General features: G+C 41.2%; 1 pseudogene; it reads right to left on the reverse strand.

Moving 5' to 3' along the window:
• Positions 1–415: 415 nt before the first annotated feature.
• Positions 416–20,488, reverse strand: LOC118579536 (annotated as a pseudogene).
• Between the last annotated feature and the right edge of the window lie 4,385 nt (positions 20,489–24,873).

Raw genomic sequence — 24,873 nt, forward strand, 5'->3', positions numbered from 1 at the left:
CCATGACATTTACTTTCTCTAACAAAGGGGCCCGGTTTCATTGAACTTGAATTCCATAAGGTAAGCCTGAGTTCCTTCCCTCAACCAACAAAGTATTTATTTCTGCTTCTCTTCATTAATAAGTTAGAAATTTAGGTGGTAATTTCCTTTGTACAAACTGCATCCTATTTTCAGGATCATAACACTAAGTAGACACTGATGGAACCAGACAGGATGATCCAAGAGTGCAGCATGTCTTTGAGCTATCAGAGAAGTACTGCATGCATTAAAGCTCATGGGAGGGCTTTTCACGGTCTGTCTTCATTCTCATGTTTGCAGAGTAGACAGTCATTTATCTGTTCATTCCCAGAGTGGCAGAGAGCCAGTGTTATTACACAGACTGCCTAGCAGTATTAGCTTGTGCAGGAAAGGCATTCTAAGTAGCTACTGCTGCCATCTGCTGGTCTTGCTGTGAATAGTTAGAGTTCAGAAAAAGTGCACAAGGGCCTATCAGGATGACACAGAATGCAAGCATCATCATTAAGTAGTATGACCCTGTATTTCCTTGAAAATGAAGATACCCCACAGTGCAGCAGCAAGTCCAGGACCGGCAGTGATTTGGGAAGCTGATCATGTCGCTTGGTGAGTGATGGGCTATGAACCAGCAGCAGGTGGCGATGGCCCACAGCACCACTGACAGAAAGCCTGGTAAGACTGCCTCTGGATGTAGCTTTGGCCTATTTCATGGCTACACAATAGGCCACAAAGTAGACTGTACTTGTAAGAAAGATGCCACTGGAGTGTGCAAAAACATAGTCTAAATAATACTGACTAGTGCCTGCATATATGCTGCTGATTCTTTTGCTGTGGTCCTTGCTATAAATGATTGGCACAAATTTAGATCCATAGAGTATTTCAAATATCACTGAAAGGCTGCAGGTCACAATATGGTGACCCGTAGCAGAAAGTCTGTCCACCCAGGAGGGGAGGAAATGGCACAGGAGACTTTGATTGTGTTGATCACAGGCTCTGTCATTGGTGTGTTGTCCCACGCTGCTTGGGTTACTCAGAATTTCACTTTTGATGAACAAAACTGTGAGAGCATTTAGCACTGACCGCCCAGCTCCAAAGTAATTCAGCATGAAGTTTGACATTTCTGCATCTATCCCAAACCAACCGAACCTTGAGCTTGCCCCAGATAAGGATCCTAAGACCTAAACCGATGGTTTTGATAATTGTTCCCTGTTGCCAAAATGCAGCCACTGATCATCACCAAAGGCAAGAATTTAGGGCAGCATGCTATGAAGTTGACCACCAAGGCAACCAAGCAAACGGCAGCACAGAGCACTCACTGAAGGAACATCCCATCACCAGTGTCATTTTTTAAGTAGTACAAGGTTGGAGCCAAACGAGAATTGCTAGAGCAGAGGAGAGGTATCCTGTAGTGAAGTTTGCTCCATTATTGCTCTTGGGTGCAGGGGTGGCAGACAGCAAACTCTCACTTCAATTTTCTCTGAGTTTTCTCAAGGAGTGGCAGTCCTCAGACCTAGGTGGTTGCAGAGCCCAGCCCAGCTTTTCCTAGGATCCCCTAGACTCTTAGTAGTGTTGACCTCATGTTTCTTATGACCTTGAGCACCATTTTCCTTTGCCTTCACTGCTCCTCTTTATAATAATTTTCAAGTTTATAACTAAATTATGTAAAATCGCATTCTTAGAAGTTGATCGTATACCTTAAACATTTCTTATCTCTTGAAGATTTTATATTATTTAAATATACATTTTGGAGTCAAGCTGACTTTATTGGAAGTGAGTTGGAAAGATTTAGCCTGTGGTTCCAAATAGATGTGCGCCTCTCACTTTGAGAATCATCTTGGGACAAAGGTATTCCATCTGATAGCCAAAAAATTTGCGACTAGCTTGTTCTCGTAGGAAGTCAAGGTGCAGCTCTAACCTGGTGGGTCTCTGGGTCAGACCTGAACTCTAATCACCCAGTTACTGTTGGGCAGGAGGCTCTAAACTGTTCATCAGGACAGTTTTTGTTCGCTGTGGTTTGTTATTATTATTTTGACTTTTTAAAATATTTTCCAAAAATGTAACCTTGTTTAACTTGGTTTTATGATGCATCTTCATATTTTGTGTTCCTAGCTTCATTCTCCTGGCCAAGGCCTCAGACAGCAACAGAGATTTCCAGCTTTTGTCAGCAGAGGGCAGCCAAGACACTTGTCAGGATGACAGTAAACTGGGGTGGAGACTCGAAAGAACGCTTGAGTGAAATAGTTAAAGCGGGAGATTCACAGTCTATCATAGAACAGGGAGACCTTCCCAGCACCTTCACAGTTTCCAGGGCTCAGTCCCACCTGCAGGAAGCCCAAGGTGTGGGGTCCTTAAAGAAGCAGGAGTCCACTGTCAATCAAGGGAACTGCTGGGAACTCGGGCCTGGGGTTGAGAACATGCTGCCAACAGTGGCCAAGGGTTCACAGCCAGTAGAGAGGAGAGGGATGAGCACCAAGGACAAGCTTGCTTCCTGTGTAGCTATTTTATCATTCCAGAAGAAAATAAGAAACTAGATAAGATGATTGTAAGACAGTGAAGCCAAACTTTAAATTTTTAATGTTTGGTATTAAACCAAAATTATTTCCTTAATTTTATTCTAGCATAAAAAACATGTTTCAACAACAAAAGTCAAGTGATCTGATTTGTCTTGAGGATTACAATTACTAAACCCTGTTTTAGGTCAAGGGGGCTGTAGGCCAGATATTTACACCCCTTCTGAGTTGAGCATCTCATTTTATAATTGTGAAGGCTCACTTGTATCATTTGTTACCTCCATGAGCTCCCTACTGGGGTCCGTCCTGATAGCATGTGGACTCCATTCTCTCGACAGCACAGCTGGCCGTTCCCTGAGGTTCTATCTTGGAGCTCATGGGGACCAAATGAATAGAGACTTCTGTGTTGTGTTCCCTCAGACTCCTGTGTTCGTGTGTTAATATCTATCTTCCTCATTGAGAAGATGACTGTTACAAACTAGACAGAGGCCCTCACCAGAATCCAGACATGGGGTGCTTCTGGCTTCCACAATGTAAGAAATAGTGTCTGTCTGTACCTCAATATTTTGTTACTGCAGATAAAGCTGACCAAGAATCAAAGCCTGTCAGTCATCCGGGAAAAGCTATTCCTAAAAGACATAACAGTGGGAGCCTGGAGAGATGGCTCAGTAAGAGCACGGGCTGCTCTTGCAGAGGACCCAGTTTCCATTCCCAGAACCTACATGGTGGCTCACAACCCTCTGTAACTCCACTTCCAGTGTCTTCTGACCTCTGGCATTGCACACATGTGGTGCACATGTATACAGGCAAAACATCCATTCACACATAATTTTAATTTTAAAGAAAACAAGAATTTTTACTGACTCTTTTCTTTCTCTCCAATTCTTTTATTGAAGGAAAATAGACCTTATATGAATTTAACTTTTATTCCTTATATTTTAGACTTTTTGAGACAAGGTCCCCCCACTGTAGCCCAGGTTGGTCTTGGAATTCATGTAACACAGGCTGTTCTAGAACCTGCAGCCTCTCCTAACTCAGCCTTCCTAGTGCTGGAGTTGTAGGCATAAATTACCCTGCACCAGTGTTTCCTGCTTTCTCATATATAGTCATATTAAATCCGTTGATAATGCTGCGCTTCTGTCTCTGCCATCCATTCCCATGTAATATACTCTGTGTGTGTGGTGTGTGTGTGTGTGTGTGTGTGTGTGTGTGTGTGTGTGTGTGTGTGTAAACCACCACACTTTGTTTATCCATTTATCCATCTGTGGATGTTTGGGATGCTTCCATGTTTCAGCTAGTGTGAATAATGCAGTTGTAACTGTATATGCACATATTTCGAGTCCAGGTGTTCAGTCATTTGGGGCATATATCCAAATACGCTGCAGGATTGTATAAAAAAATTTTTTCAGTTTTTTGAGGAACCAACATACTGTTTTCTGCACTGGCTATTATTGTTGGGGACAGTCATATATGTCACACCATAGCCAATTTATAGGTAAATTCCACTTTTCATCCCCTCTGTTCCATACATTAGTGCTGGCAAGGTTTGAAAGCCCCTTGCTGGTAGTGTGCTGTCTTCAAAGCCCTTCCATTTTCTAACCATTGCAGCGCATGGCATTCTAGGTCTGTAATATTTGTGCCTGCTGTCTCCTTTCTGTACTGACCTTAAAATACATAGGACCCGTTGTGTTCTGTCTTTTCATTGAAGCCTCTGTTGGTACAGCCATTTTTGCTCTCTTCTGGTTACACTCTGCCAAAGTTCTGCCGGTCTGGTGCTCCTACTTCTCCAGAACCCCCTCTTCACAACGACACTGGAGAGAGAGTCGGCACTAGCTATTACACATAATTAATTATTGCACGAAGAAGGTGGTGTCAGCGTACTCTTTCTTTCTAACAGCAAATACTTTGAAAGGTTTATTCACCTGTCCTGTGAAAGAAGTTCAGAGCTGAACAGGACTTTCAGGTGTCTACAGTGCTCTCGGTCTACACTTTTTAATTTGTTTTTCGAGACAGGGTTTCTCTGTGTAGCCCTGGCTGTCCTAGAACTCACTCTATAGACCAGGCTGGACTCAAACTCAGATTCGCCTGCCTTTGCCTCCTGAGTGCTGGGATTAAAAGTCACCACAGCCCAACTGAGGCAAATACTTTCAATCCTAGCATTCCAGAAGCAGAGGCAGGAGGATCTCTCTTGAGTTTGAGGCCAGCCTGGGCTACATAGAAGACCTTGTGTCTCACAAAGTTAAAAAAAAAAAAAGAAAAATAAAGGAAGGAAGGAAGGAAGGAAGGAAGGAAGGAAGGAAGGAAGGAAGGAAGGAAGAAAAAAGAAAAAAGAAAAAAGAAAGAAAAGAAAAAAATTAAAAATACCTAAACCTCAGGCATAGTCTTAGCCAAGTGTAAGAATCCCCTGGCAGCACCTCTTAAGCATACAGGCTTCCTGGATTTGATGAATTACTGTGGGGCAGGCGGTAGGAGAATCTGAAAATTCCTCCAAGGGACTGTTAATGCCTAGCAGGGTTTATCAGTGGTGAATAGATTCTAAAAGTACAGAGGTCCGTCCCTAGCTTCTCTGAAGTCAGGGAATGGGAGGGTGGGCCTGCTACAATCTGGGGTTGGGAAAGGTACAGAAATGAGACTGCCAGCATTTTGGATCTTAAATGGATCCTTGGAGGTTTGATGTAAGGGCAGTGCTACCCAGTGAGCTTGTCCCTTTACAGATAGTTATCCCTGTACAAAATCCGCTCCAGATAATTGGAGAGCCAAAGTTCAAATAAGTCACGTAAGACTACACAACAGCTATCAGAAAACATAGTGGAAGCACTTTACGGTATCAGTACAGACATTAGTTTTTGGACAGGCCTCCAAGGCACAAGAAATAACAGCAAAGGCTGACAAATAGCATTTTACATCCAACTAAAAAGCACAGCAAAGGGAATAACCACCACAATGAAACAAATGCCCTACAGAATAGAAGAAAACATTTGTCAGTGTTTATTTGGGGAGAAGTTGTGATGGTTAGTTTAATGGCAACTTGCAGAAAATGAGAATCACCTGAGTAGGGAGCTTCACTGTGGAATTTTCTTAATTGCCTTAATTGATATAGAATGACCCACCCCAAAGGTGGCTGGCACCTTTGGTAGCAATCTAGATTTAAAAAAAAAAAAAAAAAGGATTCCTTTGCTGATACCAAATCCAGTGTCCCCAGGTTTTTGACACTGGATGGGGCCATCTGAAGCATGCAGCCCCCATGCACTGAGTTCTCAGCCTCTCCAGTGAGACAGCAACTGTGGGATTGCTCTGACTGCTCAGCACTCAGCCCCAGGACCAAACAACTGCCAGGCACTTGGCCTCTCAGGTGTGACCGAGCTGTTATTATTTCAAGGTAAGCTGATTTAATAAATTTTAATAGATATGTTATATGTGTATACATATTTTTATCCCATTGTTTCTGGTCCTCTACAGAGCCTTAGCTAAGACAGAAGTTTAATATCCATAATGGATAAGGAACTTGCAAATTTCAACAAGTTTGGTAGGTTATTTTAAGATGGACAAATGAACTGTATAGATATTTTTCAAGAAATTTAAATTCCCAACAAATACATGAAAAAAGTCAAAATCTTCAGGCATCAGAGAAATGCAAAGTAAAACTACAAAATAAGTGTGCTATTACCCATAAAGTGAGAAATCTGTCATTTGCAGTAAAACAGGTAGAACCACACTACTTTGTCAAATAAAATAGGGACAAAAAGGCAAGGACTACATGTTTTCTTTCACAAGAGGCGAAAACTTGATGACTTGAAATAGTAATTAGCAAGTGTTGGTAAGGGTGCTGGAGGAGGGTAGAGAAGGAGGAGAAGAGCTTGTTTGACTAATGCTGTCTGTATGGAAATACCTTAACACTATGCCACACTCATGTATACAATTAATGTATTCATATGTTTCAAAAGCTATTAAAAGCCTCTCAAGATGGCTACCACATGTCTCCGATAATTTGGTTTCAAGATAAAAATCTATAAGGACCAAGGACTTTGCAGCATGATTTCACTGTCTTCACCCTCTGTCAGTGTCCCTGATCTCCTGACTAAATGTTATATATTGAAATTCTATGCCTCCTGCATAAAACTGAAAACCGAACCATACTTTATTATTTAAACATTAACTGTTTCTCTCCTCCATTACATACTCAGCCAGGTTTGAACTCAAAACCATTCTTGTACCACATTAAGTTTATTTTTTTAAACATTTATTTTTAAGTGCAAGAGCGTGCGCACATGCACGCTTGTGGCTATATGACTCATGTCTGGGATCTTAAGGTGCTTCGGACTCAGCTCTAACAGGTTCATTACAGATTTCAGGTACTGCTTGTTCTACTATGGGAAGAGCTTGCTAATGGCATCCTCCCAGGCTCTAGGGAAAGCCTTAGTTTACTTCAGGCCCAGTGAGAGGCCAGCTTAAAGCCCTGGTAAAAGGAATGGTCCTCCTGATGCTTTTTTAAAGAACAGGACTGTATAATTGAGTTGCACCCTGTGTCATCCATCTTCTTGGTGAAGTCCTTGAATACTTTGAACTAAGCCGGTCCAGGGTTGCAGTAGGGCCATGCTCAAGATCAGGAAGCAGTAGGTGTCCACCATAAGCTCCTTCTAGGCCTTTTCTTGACTTCTTCCAGGCAGGACAGGAAGTTCTAGAAGATGACACACTTCGGTAACATTGATGGATGGCCTTCATCCACCAGATCCAGCCCTTTCTGAGTGTGACAGTGGAGAACTCCTGTACTTAAAAGAAAAAAAAAAAAAATTATGGGTGTTTTGTCTACATATATATCTGTGTCCCATATGCGTACCTTATACTAGCAGAGGCTAGAAGATCCCTGGGAATGAGTTAGGGAGTTGTGAGCCACCATGTAAGTGTTGGAACTAAGGCCAGATCCTCTGTAAGAACAGCAAGTGTTCTTAACCACTTTGTAACTACAGTATACTACGTATGCCTACATTACCATTGCAATCTTTAGAATGATTATACTATTTGCCTTTTTGCTTGATTTTTTTTTCTTCAGCATATTTTAAAGGCCTCAACACCCATGAAATTCCTCAAAAAAAAAAAAAAAAAAAAAAAAAAAAAAAACTGGATTTCTTTTGATGCTTGTGGATTGATTACCTAAATTCAACTCTACAAACCCCAACTGAAACAGCTAAGTAATTTTGTGCTTTACATTTGCTGTCTTTGTTCCTTTCTGAAGCCAGCTTCATATCACTCATATCACTGATATGAGCCATCATGCCCATGTATTCAGTGATAGGGATTGAACCTAGAGCTTTCTTTGCACATGCTAGGCAAGCACTGAACAATTAAGCTACACCCCACCTTTTTTTTTTACAATCATTAAAATCATGCAATTTAACCAGCTATTACACTCGTGTACAGGATACTATCTGGTAGTCCAACGGTGGCTGTCTTAGTACTGGTGAGGCTGAGAACTCAGTAACAGAGGCAAACAGGGAGACAACAGAAGCCTTTCATTTGCAGTGCACACTTTAAATCAAGAGGCCCTTCCCAGGCATGCCCAGGAGTAACCTAGTCTAAATAATCCCTCGAGGAGTACCAAGAGGCTTGGCTCATGGATGATTCTAGACCCTGTCTAGTTGACAATATTAACCCTCACAACTGACTTAGGTGCTTTAGCCATAGTTACAAAATCTAAACATTAAAGTATAGAGAAATACAGGTTAATGCTGCCTAAATCCTTTGTTCTTCATAACTATAGGGCATAGCTGATTCTCAGGAAATATAAATTCATTGTGAGTCAAGATGCCAGAGATGTTAGCATGTATGTCCAGTTAAGCTCTATTCTCTGATTTTCTCAGTCCTGATGGAACATTTACATGTATAAAAATATTGCAGTATAAATACCCAAGAGAAAATCCATCATAATGTATATACTGGTCACCATGAGCAAGGTGGTACTGGTTTTTAAAAAATTAATTTATTATGGCCTTCAGGAGAAAATATCTGTTCATCAATTTATATAGCAACTTTATTTATAATGGCCCAAGCTGGAGACAATTCAACAGTCATTCAAAGAGCCAAACAATTAAAGAAACTGCATACAATACAATTAAGAGATACAAAGACAAAAATAATCTATGATGCCAGCAATAATATGAATGAATCTCTAATTATGCAGAATGAAAAATATGCCATATGGTTCTGATTACACATCATTCTGAAAAGAAAAAAAAACAGAAATGGAGAATGGATAAGTGGTTGCTAGGAATTACAGGGAGGCCAACAGGAAGAGACAATTGGTGTCACTGTAAAGGGAGCATATAAACAACTGTCCTGTGTCCTAATAGTATAAATATTGACATCCTGGTTCTGTAATTGGATATGACTTGGCACTCAAGGGTTCATGTGTTAGAAGCTTAACCCTTAGTGTTACAATGAGAGAAGACGGACTTTAAAATACTGGGCTTCTAGGACAGCTGTCCTGTCATTGGAAATTCGGCCCCTGTTTTAGTGAGTCTGTCATGAGCCTTTGCAGGAGCATTATTATCAGAGAGCAAGAGGGGACCTTCTGCATGCTGCTTGGCTTCCTACCTTATCAGGAGCTCTCTCACATGAGTGCAAGCTGTAATGCCTGCCATTTTATCACATCTGCTTATAATACTGTGCTTCAGTTTTGGGGATACATACCATCTGTAGCAAACCAGACAAAAGATGGGTGGAATTCCTGCATTAGATTTTTGAAATTGCACTTGTATCTAAAATTGTCTAGATAAAAATTAATTTTGGAAGCTTTAAAAAAGTGAAAGAAAATCAGACAAGTGTATGAGTTTTTCAGCTACAGCATAAACCTCAGAACTTTGACATCATAGTAGTCAGTGACCCCTGGCTATAGCAGAATTCTAGAATTCAGCAGTTGGTCTGCCATTTTTGGTCTTCAGTACCAAGAAAGAAAGAAAACAAAAAGTTCAAGGCTTTACTGTAAAAGTATCTTTTTAATTCCTGGTTTTTTATCTTTTTGGTGGGGCCTGTTTTTCTTGAAATCATGTACACTAATTCTTAGCTTCAGCATTGGTTTCATGAGAAGTTACTCCTGCTTGTGACTTTCCATGTCAAACTTCAGCGAGTGGGCTTGACTATCAGGGGAGCTGTGTTCTGAGCTCCACAAGAGGTACATGTCTCTAAATCTAAGATCCACCCTGGTTGTAAGACTTTACATTCTGCTCAATTTAGTTGTTTTACCCATGGTGGCCACAGAGCCTTGCTGGAAAGTGGTCAGACCTCAACTAAACCTCAAAGAATTCCCTTGAGTTAAGAAACTTTTTGATGTTTCCAATATTGTTTGCTATTTTTTAGCAGCTCTTCCCAAAATTTTACCATTGTTTCAGATAAGATGAGATTACCTTTCCCATAATATTCATTTATCTGAATTTTCATAAACAAAACCAAATTGGAAGCACTTTTCCACTTGCCTTCACATCAGTGTCTTCCATGTGTTAGGACAGCTGCTCTCTATCCCTCTTTGCCCTTTTGTTTCATTGCCTCATGAGAACTCACTAACATAACCATTTATGATCTATTGGAGGCTTCTTTGAATGATGTAGCATCTCAGAGGATTGATTTGTTGGGTGCAGGTTTGGGTGTAGTTTTCCAATACACAGTCTTAGGCTAGCACAAAGGTAGGAGATATATCCATGTGCCTGGAAGAACATGTGTGGAACTTCTGGATTCACAGGGATTGTATAACATACATCTACTACCCTGAAAAACCACATACCAACTTTCATACTTATTTTCAACTAGAGAATTCATTATCCATTATCAGCTCGCTCTCTCTCTCTCTCTCTCTCTCTCTCTCTCTCTCTCTTTCCATTTCTTCGGCATCATCACCAGGTTGAATGAACAAAAATGTCTCCCTTAAGTCCAGGATTACTCTCTGCATTTTTAAACCTGTGCAACAATAATTCAGCACCATTTGGGGGCCACTGACACTGTGTCCAGCTCCATGTTTGGTCTGGGCACATATTGCTTCTTGAAAGTGACACCTTTCAAATACTTTGGTGGCTTTTCAGATATGAATACCCTTGATGGCCTGGACAGTTTCATGGGTGCACTTAAAGTGGACTTGAAGATTTGAAACTCTTAATTTTGTTTATTTTGTATGATTTTCAAGGTCAAGAAAGTAGTGAACCATTTTCACAAGTCACTTCAGGTCACATACAGGCAGAACAGTGGTGACCAATTTGATTGATGGTAAGGACCTATTGCTGAGGAAAACACTTACCTATGTCATCAAACGTGGAGAAGTTTAATTTGCTCCTAACCAGGAGCTTCACCCCTAATGGATAGTGTTCATAGTACTGGAAGGTACTCTGCACACTTCCAGAGAGAAAAGGTAATCATCAAGGTCACCCAGTTACCAACATTATGACCTACAACAGTAAACTGCCTGAAAAACACACTGCTGCAGCAGTGGCACAAATGTTATGGGAGTAACCAACCATGTCTGGGTGGATTTAAGGCCCACTTTGTGAGATGAAGTCCATACCTGGCATTGCTAAAATAGCCAAGAACCTGAGACTGGATTGTAGTTAGAGTTTTCCTGCCTGGCCCATAGTCAGGACAAATCTCTCTCACCTGCCAGGCCCATAGATGCTCAGAACCAGCCAAGTAAACACACAGAAACTTACATTGTTTACAAACTGTATGGCTGTGGCAGGCTTCTTGTTATCTAGTTCTTCTATCTTAAATTAACCCATTTCTATTAATCTATACTTTGCCACATGGCTCATGGCTTACCAGTACCTTATCTTCCTTGCCATGGCGGCGGCTGGCATCATCTCTCTGCTCCAGCCTTCATTTCCCAGAATTCTCTTCTCCTTGTCCTGCCTACCCTATCCTTCCTGCCTGGCTACTGGCCAATCAGCACTTTATTTATTTTAACCAATCAGAGCAACACATTTGACATACAGAACATCCCACAGCACTGGATAAGCCATGGACCTAGGGGGAAATCAATTGCTATTATTCTCCTAAAGGATCATTGTAGTTGGAAGTTTTCCTGTGTCCCACCTGGTCCGCAGCCACTCAGACCCAAATAAACACACAAAGGCTTATATTATTTTTAAACTATATGGTTCAGGCTTCTTGCTAGCTAACTAGCTCTTGCATCTTAAATTAACCCATAACTATTAATCTATATATTGGCACATGTTCTGTGGCTTTACCTGCATCTCATTACATATTGCTCCTTGGACAGCTAGCTGGTGTCTCTCCCTGTCTTCTTCCTGTCTCTCTTTGAATTTCCTGCCTGCCTCTAAGCTGCCTTGCCATAGGCCAAATGGCTTTATTTATCAACCAATCAGAGCAACACATTCATAGCATACAGAAAGACATTCCCCCATCAGATCATAACAGTATAATGATTCCTAAAGACACACACTATACCCATAGGTCAGTTCCTCTGTCAGCCATCATCAGAAAAGCTCCTTTTCACAGTAGATGGGAACTAACACAGGGGCCCACAACTGAACAATGTGCAAAGAGTGAGACACTTTGGAGCACTCAGTCTTAAATGGCAAACAGGACTGATGCACAGTGAATTCACAAAGACTATGACAACACACACAAGGCCTGCGTAGATTCAAGCCATTGGGGTCCCACCACTGAAAGAGAGAAGTGGATACGGGTTCCATGCTAGCTAATTTTATATCAGCTTTATGCAAGCTAGAGTCATCTCAGAGGAGGAAACCCTCATTGAGAAAATGCCTCTATTATACTGGGCTGTACACAAACCTTTGGAGTATTTTCTTAATTAGTGATTGATGGGGGAGGGCCCAACCCATTGTAGATGGTGCTAGTCCCTGGGCTGGTGGTCCTGGGTGGTTCTATAAGAAAGCAAGATGAGCAAGCCTTGGGGAGCATGCTAGTAAACAGTATACCTCAATGGTTTCTGCATCAGTTCCTGCCTTCAGGTCTCTGCATTGTTTAAGATCCTGCCCTGGCTTCCTTTGATGAAGGACTACAATGTGGAAATATAAGCCAAATAAACACTTTCCTCTCCAACTTGCTTTTTGGTCACGTGTTTCATCACAGCAATATTAACCCAAACTAAGACAGACCTCTGCCTCTAACAATGAAGCTATCATCAATTGATACCCACTGGCAAAGGAAAACTTTGTTTTCTACAATATAGTATCATGGGATGTAGTTACCATACTTCAGGGAAGGACCCATGCCCAGGAGTAGTTGGCCAGCACAAAACAAACTTATTGATGTTTTTGCAGACATTTTTACTCATTTTGCTTTATTTGGGCATTTTCTTTTTTCTTATTGATCTTTTGCTGGTGTATTTCATTTCCTTTTTATTGTTCTTTTGTTGGGAGTTTTGTTTCTTGGTTTTTTGTGTTTGTTTTTAAAACAGTGAGAAGGAGGAAGAGGAGGAGAACTAACTGGTACAACAATCCTATACAGTTGGGGCACAAAAGAGCTAACAGAATCCACAAGTTTTTTAATCTCTCTAAAGAAGATAATTTTTGCCAATATATTGTCAGACAGCCTTTCAATAATGAAGGTAAGAACCCAGCACACAACATCAGCATCTTCTTACTCCACCATCCTGTAACACAAATGCCAAAGTACTCTGGAAGAAACAACACATAAAACAAATACATAAATAAACAAACAAATTAACACCAACAACCAACAAAACAAGACAAAAACAAACAAGGATGCAGCTGCAGAATGTGTTAAACTCTTGGCCAAGAGAATGAAAAACACAGGGAACAGATTGCCAAGAGACAAAGGCTGTCCTTCTGAGAGGTTCTACTTCTGAGTCCAGTCAAGAAGAAGGATTTAAGAGTAACAAATAAATGATCAGACTTTGAAGAAAAATGTTTCTACCCAGTTCATTTCTGACTTTACTATAACTTAGTATACAACACACAAAGAAGTAAATCATCCTATGGTCAGGATTTGGATAGAAAAGAGAAAGCCTTCACTCCTCTTTCTGTAGCACCCATCCCACTATGAAAGTGGACTCAAAGAGCTGAGGACAACCCTATGCCTTTTCTGAATCCATATTACCTTTCCTCATTGTCCAGCCTAACAGATTCTATTTTGACTGCTCCAGATCTTTATTTTTAAATTAAAAACATTAGATGAAAAGTCTTACTACTGGCTTCATGTTAAATACAAAATCAAGGGAAAAAAAGTTATAATTACAATTTGTGCTCTTAGGCTGAGTGGTAGTATCACATGCCTTTAATCCCAGCACTCTGGAGGCAGAGACAGGCAGATCTCTGTGAGTTCAAGGCTAGCCTGGTCTACAGAGGAAGATCCAGGACAAGTACCAAAACTACACAGAGAAACTCTGTCTCAAAAAACAAAACAAACAAACAAAAAAATGTGCTCTCTACATGCCTTAGTGTATTGTTACCTAGAAACAAGTTTCAGTTACAGAGTGTGGGTAATAACTATTAATATGTGGGCTTTCAAATTTTTATTAGTAATATTTTATTTTTTTTAGCCTTTAGCTGTAATAGCAACAAATTCAGGCACAGTGGATGATATTATAGAGAAGTAACATTCCTGGAAGCACCTGTAGGTGACTTGTAAGCTCTTTTCGTTTAAAAATCAACTCTGTTTTTATGTTCCATAAATATTGAAATAAATATGTCTAAATATTATTGCAAGGTACTTGATTGTTATACATGTCCAAGCCATATTTCGTCAGCCCAGCTTTAAACTAAATGTAGCAACTGTATATGATATTAATCTCTGCATGGTCACTCCTCTTGCATCCTCAGTTCAAATTCCATGTGAAATAAGCATCATAGCACAATGAAATTGCTCTATAAGTCTATAGTCCAAGTAAAAAATGTCTATTTTATGTCAATATTATGTATTTATATACAATGGTACCTGTAGATGCATAAACATTGTATAATATTGATTAAGAAATTTAAGGAATTGCTTCTTCCAGAGCAATACTTGGGCATTTAAGAAATTAAGGTTGCTCTTTTTGCATCTTCTTTTATGTTTCCTCCCTTTTCATACCTATTTATTGAGATGATCTCTTGAGGGTTCAATCTCTGGGATAATTCCTGAAGGACATGCTTTGATATGCATTTTTGACATTAGAATATGTTGTCCCTTGGATGCTGGTGCTGAGAATGTGATAAATGGCACTCTACTGAATTGTAGAGAGGGAGATGGAATACAACCTGTTCTGTCTGTATGATGCTACCTGTATGGATGTATTTAGGGTTGACCATTTGGCAATAGACAACCACTTGATGTACTCTTCCCTGAGGGAGGGGCACATCTCCCATCCTCAGCTTTTCTCTGTTACCTGTAGTTCTTCCTGTAGGGTTGAGGCCTTGTGTTTTTCTCTTGTCTGGTTTTTCATGTTCTTTGGTATCATCCTTGTTTAACTCACATCTGGGTAGTCATGATGGTAAGACTTTATAGGTGCTGCTTCAGATGTTACTTAAAGACACAATCTCACAGGAAACTCCCTGGTCCTCTGGCCTTTACATTCCTTCAATTCCCTCTTCCACAATGTTCCCTGAACCTTAGGTGCAGGAGAATTTTGTAAATGTATCTATTGGGGTGGGGCTCTGTAGAGAATCATGGCATTGACCTGGTCTAGCTGCCTTGAGAAGCATGCATCATAAATTTTTCAGGTTAGATTCCATGGCTCATGAGGCACTGTGTGTCTTTCAGTTCCTGGGAAACCAAGGCACTCACGCAGGTAGTGAAGCATTCCATCTGCTCTGTTCCTAGAAGTCAAGGAAGCATATAGAAACTTGGCTGGCAATTGGTCTTAGACATTAATCTTATGTACCCTGTATTGCTTGCAAATGTCATAGTATCCTGGCAACTACCATTGTATTGATCCTGGCAACCACCATTATATTCTGTTTCAGGTAAGGGTATAAAAAGTCTGGTTGCTTGGAATAAACTTGTCCCAGCCTCAGTCTTGCTGTGGCCCTTCCAATCTGTGCCTGGTTTTCATCTCTCACCAGCTGTATCAGGTAACCTTGGCCTGCTAAGTAAGTACTGGCACTTACAGGACTCTACATTTCTGCATTCTGATCGGTTGTGGTTTTCTGCAGTGGTCTCCATCTTTTGCAAAGAGAAATTTCCTTGATGATGGTTTTTATCTCCATTTATCTGTGGGTATTGGGACAAATGTTTATAGATTATTGATAAGGATTGTACTTGTTTGGTAAATTAGTGATTATAGATTCTCTTTCAATAACCATGACTTCACTAGCACTGAGTAGTTAGCTAGGTTTCCAGTACCAGACATACTCTCCCTGTTGTTGATTAGGTATTAAGTCCAATTAGAAAGCCATTGGTTACCACCAAGATATGTGTGCCACTACTGCATTATAAGGGTTATTGTGCCATGCTGGTCATTGATGTCCATAGGCATCATAGCTGGGTAGGACTATTGGTTGTTTCCCTCCTTTAGAAGCTTGCATGACCTCTTCTGGTATCATGAAAGGTAGTCCTTAGGGAGGGACCATTCAGGTCATGTCTAGCTCACAGGTGTCTGAGCCCTGCTTCTGAAGTATATGGTGTCTTCAAAAATAGAGACTCACTTCTACCTCTGGGGGGGCAACAGCAATAGGCTGTTGTTTCAGGAGTCTCTTGGACAACCCTGGCCAACAACTCGAAAGAGGGCTTCTCATATCTGGTATTGGGGTTTTGTTAAATGGTCTTTGGCTCTTGGAGGGAGCACCATCAGCCCAGACAAGAAAAGTTCATTAAAACTATATGTTTATACACAGAGTTACATGTAGTAGAGGGTTTTTTTAAAATAGCTAATAGTATAATTCCTTATCACTTTTTTAGACATCCTTATTGTTATTTTACCAACCTCTCTCCTTCTATATTTTCCGTCCTCCCCTTCCCTAAAGAGCCTTCCCTTTTCCCATTTCCCTGATCAGACCTGTACCCTATTATTTCTCTCTGTTGCTCCCCCAAACACCTATCTGGAAGTAGTTCTGCTTACTTTCCTGGTTTCTAGAGTTACTACAGACTATGTACTCACATCTAACAATTTGGAGCTAAGAGCCTCCAATAAGAACATTCAGTTTGTTTTTCTGGATTTGGGTTACCTCACTCAATATGATATTTTTCTACTTTCATCTGTTTACCTACAATGTTTCTGATTTTGTTTTTCTTTACATCTGAATATTATTCCATAGTGTACATATATCAGATTCATTGATTGTAGGACATTTAGTTTTGGGTTTTTTGTTTGTTTGGTTTTCTTGGTTTCTTGGTTTTTTTGTTTTTTTTTTTTAACCTGAGGATCGAACCCAGGGCCCTGTGCTTGCTAGGCAAGCGCTTTATTGCTGAGCTAAATCCCCAACCCTTGTTTTGTTTTTTAATTCCCTACCTATTGTGATTAGAGCACAATAATCATGGCTGAGCAAGTGTCTGTGGAGTGGAGTGTTGAGTCCTTTGGGCATATGCCAAGGAATGGTATAGCTGAGTCCTATAGTAGATTTATTTATAGCTTTTTGAGAATTTTCCACACTGATTTCCATGCTGGCTGTACAGCTTGCAATCCCACCAACAGTGAATGAGGGTTCAATTTTTTCCCCCAATTCCCTCCAGAATTTGTTGGTTGTTCCATTGATCTTTGCTAGTATACCTGGGTTAAGACAAAATCTGAAAGTTTTTGTTTGCATTTTCCTAATTGCTAAGAGTGATGAACATTTGTTGAGGTATTTATTAGCCATTTTGTCTCATTTTGGAGAGCTTTCTATTCAGGTCTCAGGCTTTTTTTTTTTTTTTTAAATGGGTCATTTGTTTGTTAGGCTGTTTTTTCTCTTTGATTTTTTGAGTTATTTGTATATTCTGGATAATAATCCTTTATCTCATGTATAACTAACAAAGATTTTCTCCCATCCTCCTCTGTGGACTTCCTTTTCACCTGAGTGATTGTTTATTTAGCTATGCAGAAGTTTTTTAGTTTCATGAGGCTTCACTTGCCAATTGTTGTCCTTAACTCTTAGGCAAATCAAATTCTACTCAGAAAGTCCTTTCCTACACCTATATCCAACACCTGTAGGGTATTGATTATGTTTTCTTTTAGCAGTTTCAGTGTTTCGTATTTAGGTCTTTGATCTATTTGGAGTTACCTTTTCCAAAGTGATAGATATGGTATAATTTCATTATTGCTGCATGATATCCAATTTTCTCAGCATCATTTGTTGAAGATACTTCCCCCCAGCGCCCCCTCCACGGCTTGTTTTTGACATCTTTGTCAAATATTAGGTTGCTGAATTTTAGTACATGCTCATGTTTGGGTCTTTAATTTTTGTTCCATTGGTCTACATGTCTGTTTTTGTGCTGGGACCATATTGGTTTTATAACTATGGCTTGTAATGCAGATTTCTAAGCAGTCTTATTAATTAAAAACCTAGATCCCAGTATTGAGGTGAATGCTGAAAGATCAGAGAAGCCACAGCTAACCTCACCTCAACAACTCCTCATCGGGTTCTGTTTCCACCAATCTTCAGACTGAAAGCTTCTGAGTTCTCACCCGAATGGATCTCAGCTGAACTGCTGCTAAAAGCCTTAAAGCTTAAAAGCCTCTAGTTCCTGGTCCTCATGCCTATATTCCTTTCTGCTTCCTGCCATCACTTCCTGGGATTAAAGGCATGTGTGTTTTTCCCAAGCAAGACATGAGATCTCAAGTGCTGGGATTAAAAGTGTGTATCACCATGCCTGGCTGTTTCCAGTGTGGACTTGAACTCACGGAGATCTGGATGGATCTCTACCTCCCAAGTGATAGGATTAAGGTGTGTGTGCCACCATTTTTTGGCCTCTGTGTCTAAGCTAGTGGCTGTTCTGTTCTCGGCCCTCAGATAAATTTTATTAGGGTATACAATTTATTGGGGACACAATACATCACCATAATGGTTCTGTAATATATCTTAAGATCTGGAATTGTAATCTCTTCAGCATTGTCCTTTTTTGGTCAGGATTGTTTTGACAACCTGTGGTCTATTGTGGTTCCATATGAATTTTAGGATAGTTTTTTCCATGTCCGCAAAGAAGGATATGGGAATTTTGATTGGGGTTGTACTGAATCTGTAAATGGTTTTTAGTAGAATGGTCATTTTCACAATCTTGTTTCTACCAATCCATGAGCATGGGATGTCTTTCCATCTTCTTGTGACTTTCTCGTCTCTTACTTCACAGGTTTGGAGTGTCTATAATCTCCTTTTCTGTATGTTTGTTGTTAGTGTGTTAAAAGCTATTGATTTTTGCAAGTTTGTTGCTGAATTTGCTCATGATTTCTAGAAGTTTTCTGATAGAATTCTTGGAGTTTCTAGTGTATAGTATCATATCATCGGCAAATAGGGATAGTCTGACTGATTTTTAATCTATTTTTATCCCTTCAGTTTTCATCTTTTGCCCTATTACTCCAGCTAGTACTTTGAGCAAAACGTGGAAAAAGAACGAGGTTCCTGTCTTGTTCCTGGCATCACTGAGATTGCTTCAGGCTTTTCTCCATTTAGCATAATGTCAGCTGTGTGTTTCCCATATATGGTTCTCACGGGGTTGAGGCATGTTCCCTCTGGCCCTGCATTCTCTAAGACTTTTACCATGGAGGCTTGCTGGACTTTGTCAGTCTTTTTCACCACTCCCCAGGGCACTCTCTTCACAGTTTGCTGACTCCTGGGGACAAATACACCCGTGACTGTCTATTTCTCTCCCTCTCCTGTACTCCCAGGGTGTTCAATTTGACCTTTTCCTTGTGGTAGTTGAAGGTGTGCACAGGCTACCCTGTAGACACCAAGACGAGGGTAAGGAGCTTCTGTTGGCCAAATCTGAGTGCCCCACAATAACCACAAGGGGCTGAGGCCTGCCACCGGGTCAGGCACAGGTCTAAGTCTGTGTCTGGCATAGAAGGCAGTACTAGGGGCCCACTGAGCTCAATTCCGTTTGCCCTGTATTTGGATAGTCGCCAAGCCAGTGACTGCTCCATTAAATAGACTGTGCCAGGCTCCACCCTAGCTTCAGGGCATGCTGAGCCCCATGTTTAAAAGCCCACTCTTCGGAGTATAATTCAGATCAGGGCCTGGCACAGTAGCCATCTTTGTGCAGTTGGTACTGCCCTGCAGGCTCCTTTTGCCCTTATTGGGGCTTCAGCTCAGGTAATAGGTCTTGAATAACAGTCTTTGTTTGCTCTCCAGGCCTCAAGGTCTCCAGCTCCAGGACTCACCATGCCCTCTGTTATTTTCTTTTCCCCAAGACTAGTTGTGGGGGTAGCTTGTTTCCCATGCCCAGGGTGCAGCCCTGGCTTGAAGCTAAGGCTTGACCCCTAGAGTGGGGGAATCAAAATGGCTTCAGCGTGATTTAAGGGAATTCCCCCCTCATCCCCATCTCCCAAGCCCCTAGTTCTTTCTCCAACTTCCTCTGCCTTCTACTCTATGACACTTTAGTCACTGTGGCCTATGGATGCCACAGTCATCTTCAGGGCCACCAAGATCCCCCAAACACACACATCCTACACCTAAAAGAAACATTCTGTGTTCATTGAGCAGAGGCACTTCTGCTAAGCAGGGGCTGCATGGCCTTCCCTGTGCCACTTTGGTCATTATAGGCCCTTCCTGGGATCAGACACCTGCTTTCAGTGTCTACTGGGCTCCTTTTACCAGGACACTGAGGTCTTGCCATACCTACTACTCAGTTTATATGCAGGAGCCTCAGGTCCACACCCTCTCAGGCCCACTTTCTTCTCGAATACTTGCCTCCCTACATTCATTCCTTTGTTTAAATCCCAAGGCATGCCTACTTGTGCCAGGCCCTATGCTTACTTTGGATGCCATTTGGGTATATAAATCCTGAAGCCTTCTCTACGCTGCCAAGACCACCCTTTGCTTACACAACCTGTCACTTACCTCTTCATCTGCAGACCTCTTTCTCAAGGCCATGACGAACATCTGGTCCAGAGATAACTGGTTACCCAATCTGAGTTTGCTCCAAAAGCCATACAAAGTGAAGGGCTTTCTGGCTAATGATTCATAGGAGGAGACATATCCATGCAGAGAAAGTTGGGTTACACCTTACCCATCACAGTGCAGTTTTCCTACACCAAGACAAAAAGCCAAGAACTCACTGTGAGGACAAAAGCCATGACAATGGCCAAGGTGGGGCATGCTGAGGATAAGGGAACTAGACAGGGTCCTTTCTGCCCAGTCACCTTCAGCTCCTCACTGAGGAGAAAGAACTAGATCTGGCTCCCTAGTCAGACTCACTTAGGTGTGGACAACAAGGTTCAAACTCAGCCCAAGGAATCTGCCCCAGACTTAACACTAATACTAACATCTACCTCACTGAGCCTGTGAAGACAGACTTAGTTAGGGTTTCTATTGATGTGAAGAGATACCATGAGGCACAGCAACTCTTATAAGGAAAACATTTAATTGTAGGGGAGGGGCTTGCTTACAGTTTAGAGGTTCAGTCCATTATTGTCATGGTAGGACATGGTGATGTGCAGGTAGATATGATGCTGGAGAAGTAGCTCAGAGTCCTACAACCTGCAGGCAACAGGAAGTGGCCTGAGACACTGGGCAGTGTCTTGAGCATATATGAGACCTCAAAGCCCACCTCCACAGTGACACATTTTCTCTAACAAGACCTACTCCAACAAGGCCACACCTCCTAATAGTGCCCCTCCTTTTGGGGTCCATTTTCTTTCAAACCTCCTCAGAGTCCATTGGGTTTCCGTAGCCCTTTCTCACTACCTTTCCCCAGCCATCCTACTCGTTCTTTCTGGCCTCTTCCCTCCCCACAAAGAGACCACCTTTCTTTCATGTCACACATACTTTCAAGTCATTAGAAAACATGTCAGAGGTCTCTGGTCCCAAACATGAACCCAAGAACATTCAATTACAAAAGGCACAGCAAAATTCCTGCTGAGCAAGTTAGCTCTAGTTAGTTCTCAAGGGCAGTTTTTGAGAAAATGTCCCACCAACAAACAAAGCCATGTATGGTTTAAATTCTCTCAAGTTATTTATATGGTGGAGACATAAAACCATGGACAAACAATGATGAAAAGTGAGGCATTAACAATTCTAGATGCTTATGTTTTTCTTTCTGAAAAATCCTGCCACATCCATGGAGCAAGCAGTGACCTTTCCTACAGAGATGACAGAACAGACAATGGGGATGTTCCTCAGGGCCCATCAATCATTTTGTTGGACCTGTAACTAGACTCCAGGCTAAATAGGCCCCTAGAGGTAAGATACAAAGAGTTGTGCATGAAGAGGTATGCCGTATTTCCAAAGAATGGGAAGCACAAGTCTTCAGGAGATGTGTAGGAGTGCATTTTAAGGCTTATGGGGTAATGGCAGAAGGAATGTAAAACTGAATCAGTCTGAGTTTATTGTAATGAGATCGCTGAGCAGAGCTTCAAGGGTTAACATTGAGGCTCACACTTTTTTTTTTTTTAAGACATCAAGAGTTTACTGAAGTATTTGTCAAATGATAACCTATTGAGAAGGAGCTGGGGATGCCTGATAGCCCTTGGTTTAGTGTTAATGAAAGGTTTTTAAGGCTCAGGGTAATTAGAATGTTTGAGCAGATTCACTGCTTAAAATTTGTCTTGGTGCTAGAGAGATGGCTCAGTGGTTAAGAACACTTGCTGCTCTTCCAAAGGACGCAAATCCAGTTCCCAGCACCCACATTGAGCAGCTCAAAAGTAGAGTTTTACTGATAGCCTTTTTCCCCATTATCCTTAAGAAAGACCTCCAAGCTTTTTCTAGGGTAGGTATACATTGGGGGAAAAGAAACTATCGATATTGGTTCTGAATTGACAGGGGTTCCGAGAGATCTCAAAAACATCATGGCTTTCCAGTTGAAGTATGGGCTGATGGATGGCAGGAGTTTGAAAGAATTGCAGCTAAGATCCAATTCACAATGGGGCCCCAAATTCAAGCTGTGGTATTTTACACAGTCCCAGAATGTATAATTAAGATACATAACCTTTGAAGTTGGCAATGTCCGCAAAAGAAACAGCTCTCACATCAATAAAAGACTTGATTAATTCATGAGTGACCATGGCCCAGAAACACAAATTCAGGTTGCCCCAAAACTCTATGTTCCAATGTGGAAGCAGTTCCATAAAGTTTTTATAGTTTTACAGAACAAAGAACATTATAAATCAAGACAAGTTTAAAATCCATTGGTGGACACACTGGAGATGTGGGTACATGGAGATGTGGAAAGCTTTTTTATAGGCCCTAGATGTTTCCAGGCGACATTCTTAGCTCTTGGACTGGTAGAAGCTAGTGTTCTGCTAAGTTAATAGTTTCTGAAAAGTTTTTAGTTATAATCATGAGCTGTTAGTTTAAATCAATAGCTTCTAAGAGATTTTTAACTTATTTATCATGAGGTGTTAGTTCAGATACACAGTAGGGCATGGAATGACTGTTCCAGGGGACATAAACTAGCCCAAGGCAAAGCAGTTAGCCTCTGATCCTACAAAATTTCAGTCTCTCCGCAGTACTGAGATTCCAGTTGGTTCATCAGTCTCTGCAGACAGAGACTCCTTCAGGGAGTCTTTTGTTCATAGCCAGACACAGCTTCTTCTCAGGAATTTTTGTTCACAGCAAAATCCCCACATTTGTTCCCTCACCTGTTATTTGAGGACTACTGTGGTTGGAAAGATCAAATGGAGATCATTGGAGTTGCTTGTACCAAGTAAGACAGCAAACCAAAACCAACTTCACATTCCCAGAGGAATACAAAAATTAATGCCACCATCAAGGATTTGAGAGATACAGATGTAATAGTTCTTATCACATGTCCCTTTGACTATTATTTGGCATCTGTAGAAAACTTCTGAGGAACTCCATGATAGAGCATTCATTTATAGAGAATGACTGTTGACTCTGATGAACTTAACTGAGTGAAGAAGTGACTCCATTGCACTTGATATACCAGATATGCCATTTCTTTACTGGAGCAGATAAACATATCTCCTGATACCTGGTAAGCAAATAGAGATCTCACAAATGCTTTTCTAAAATCTTGTTCATAAGGACTACCAAAACCTATTTGTTTTCATCTGGCAATGCCAGCAGTACATCTTTATATTTCTACCTCAAGGTATATTCATTCTCCATCTCTTTCACAAATAAGTTCAAAGAGATCTTGATCTCCTGCCTCTTCCTCAAGGTATCATGCTAATCTGCAACACTGGTAACATTATGCTGCTTAGACCAAGTAAGCAGGCAGTAGAAGCCTTTTTGGACTTGATAAAACATATGCACATTAGAAGATGAGAAGCAATTCCAACCTGTAGCTGGAAGATTTTCTGTGTCCCGCCTGGCCCATGGTTGGGACAAATCTCACCAACAGTCCTGCAGCCTTTATTAAATAATCATCCAGAAGCTTATATAAATCATAACTGCTTGGCCATTAGCTCGGGCCTATTACTGACTAGCTCTTACAAGCAAATTAACCCATAATCTATCCATGTTCAGCCATGTGGTTTGGTGCCTTTTCTCAGTTCTGCCCTGTCATCTTGCTTCCTCTATGTCTGACTGGTGAATCCTGATTCTGCTCTTCCTCTTTCCAGCATTCCTTTAGTCTGCTTGCCCTGCCTATACTTTCCTGCCTGGCTACTGGCCAATCCGTGTTTTATTAAATCAGTGTACAAAAGCCTTATCCCACAGCACCAACCAAAATCCAAGGACATTCTACCTCAGTGAAATTTCTAGGAGTCCAGTGGTGTGGGGCATGTAGAAATATTCCTTCTATAGTGGAAGGTAAGTTGCTGTACCTGGTCCCTCCCAGTTCCAAGAAAGAAACAGAATGCTTAGTAGGCCTATACAGATTCTGGAAACAGCATATCCCTTACTAGAATGTGTTACTCCAGGCCATATGCAAAGTAACGTGGAAAAGTGCTAGTTTTGTATGGTGCTAAAATAAGAAGTCCATGCTGTGGTACAGACTGCTTTGCAAAGGTTGGATGTGCACTGGAGCCATCCATCATCAAATGGAAGAGGTACATATGTGATAAGGCCTCAGCAGGTTCTGAGGGCACAGCAAGTAATGAAGAATGCCTATTATTCTACTCCTATTGCACCATCTTCTGTCCTCAAGCACCCGCCGCCGATGGCGTTATGGGGTGTGGCCTATGATGAGATGAGTAGAGACCAGTGCCTGGTTAGTGATGGTTCTGCACGCTGTGCAGACAGCACCCAGAAGTGGACGGCTGCAGCATTACAGCCCCTTCTGGAACAGCCATGGAAGACATACGTGAAGGGAAATCTTCATAGTAGGTACAACTTCAGTCAGTGCACATGGTTGT

Source organism: Onychomys torridus, chromosome 3 (genome assembly GCF_903995425.1).
Source record: "Onychomys torridus chromosome 3, mOncTor1.1, whole genome shotgun sequence".
Classification (NCBI taxonomy): Eukaryota; Metazoa; Chordata; class Mammalia; order Rodentia; family Cricetidae; genus Onychomys; species Onychomys torridus.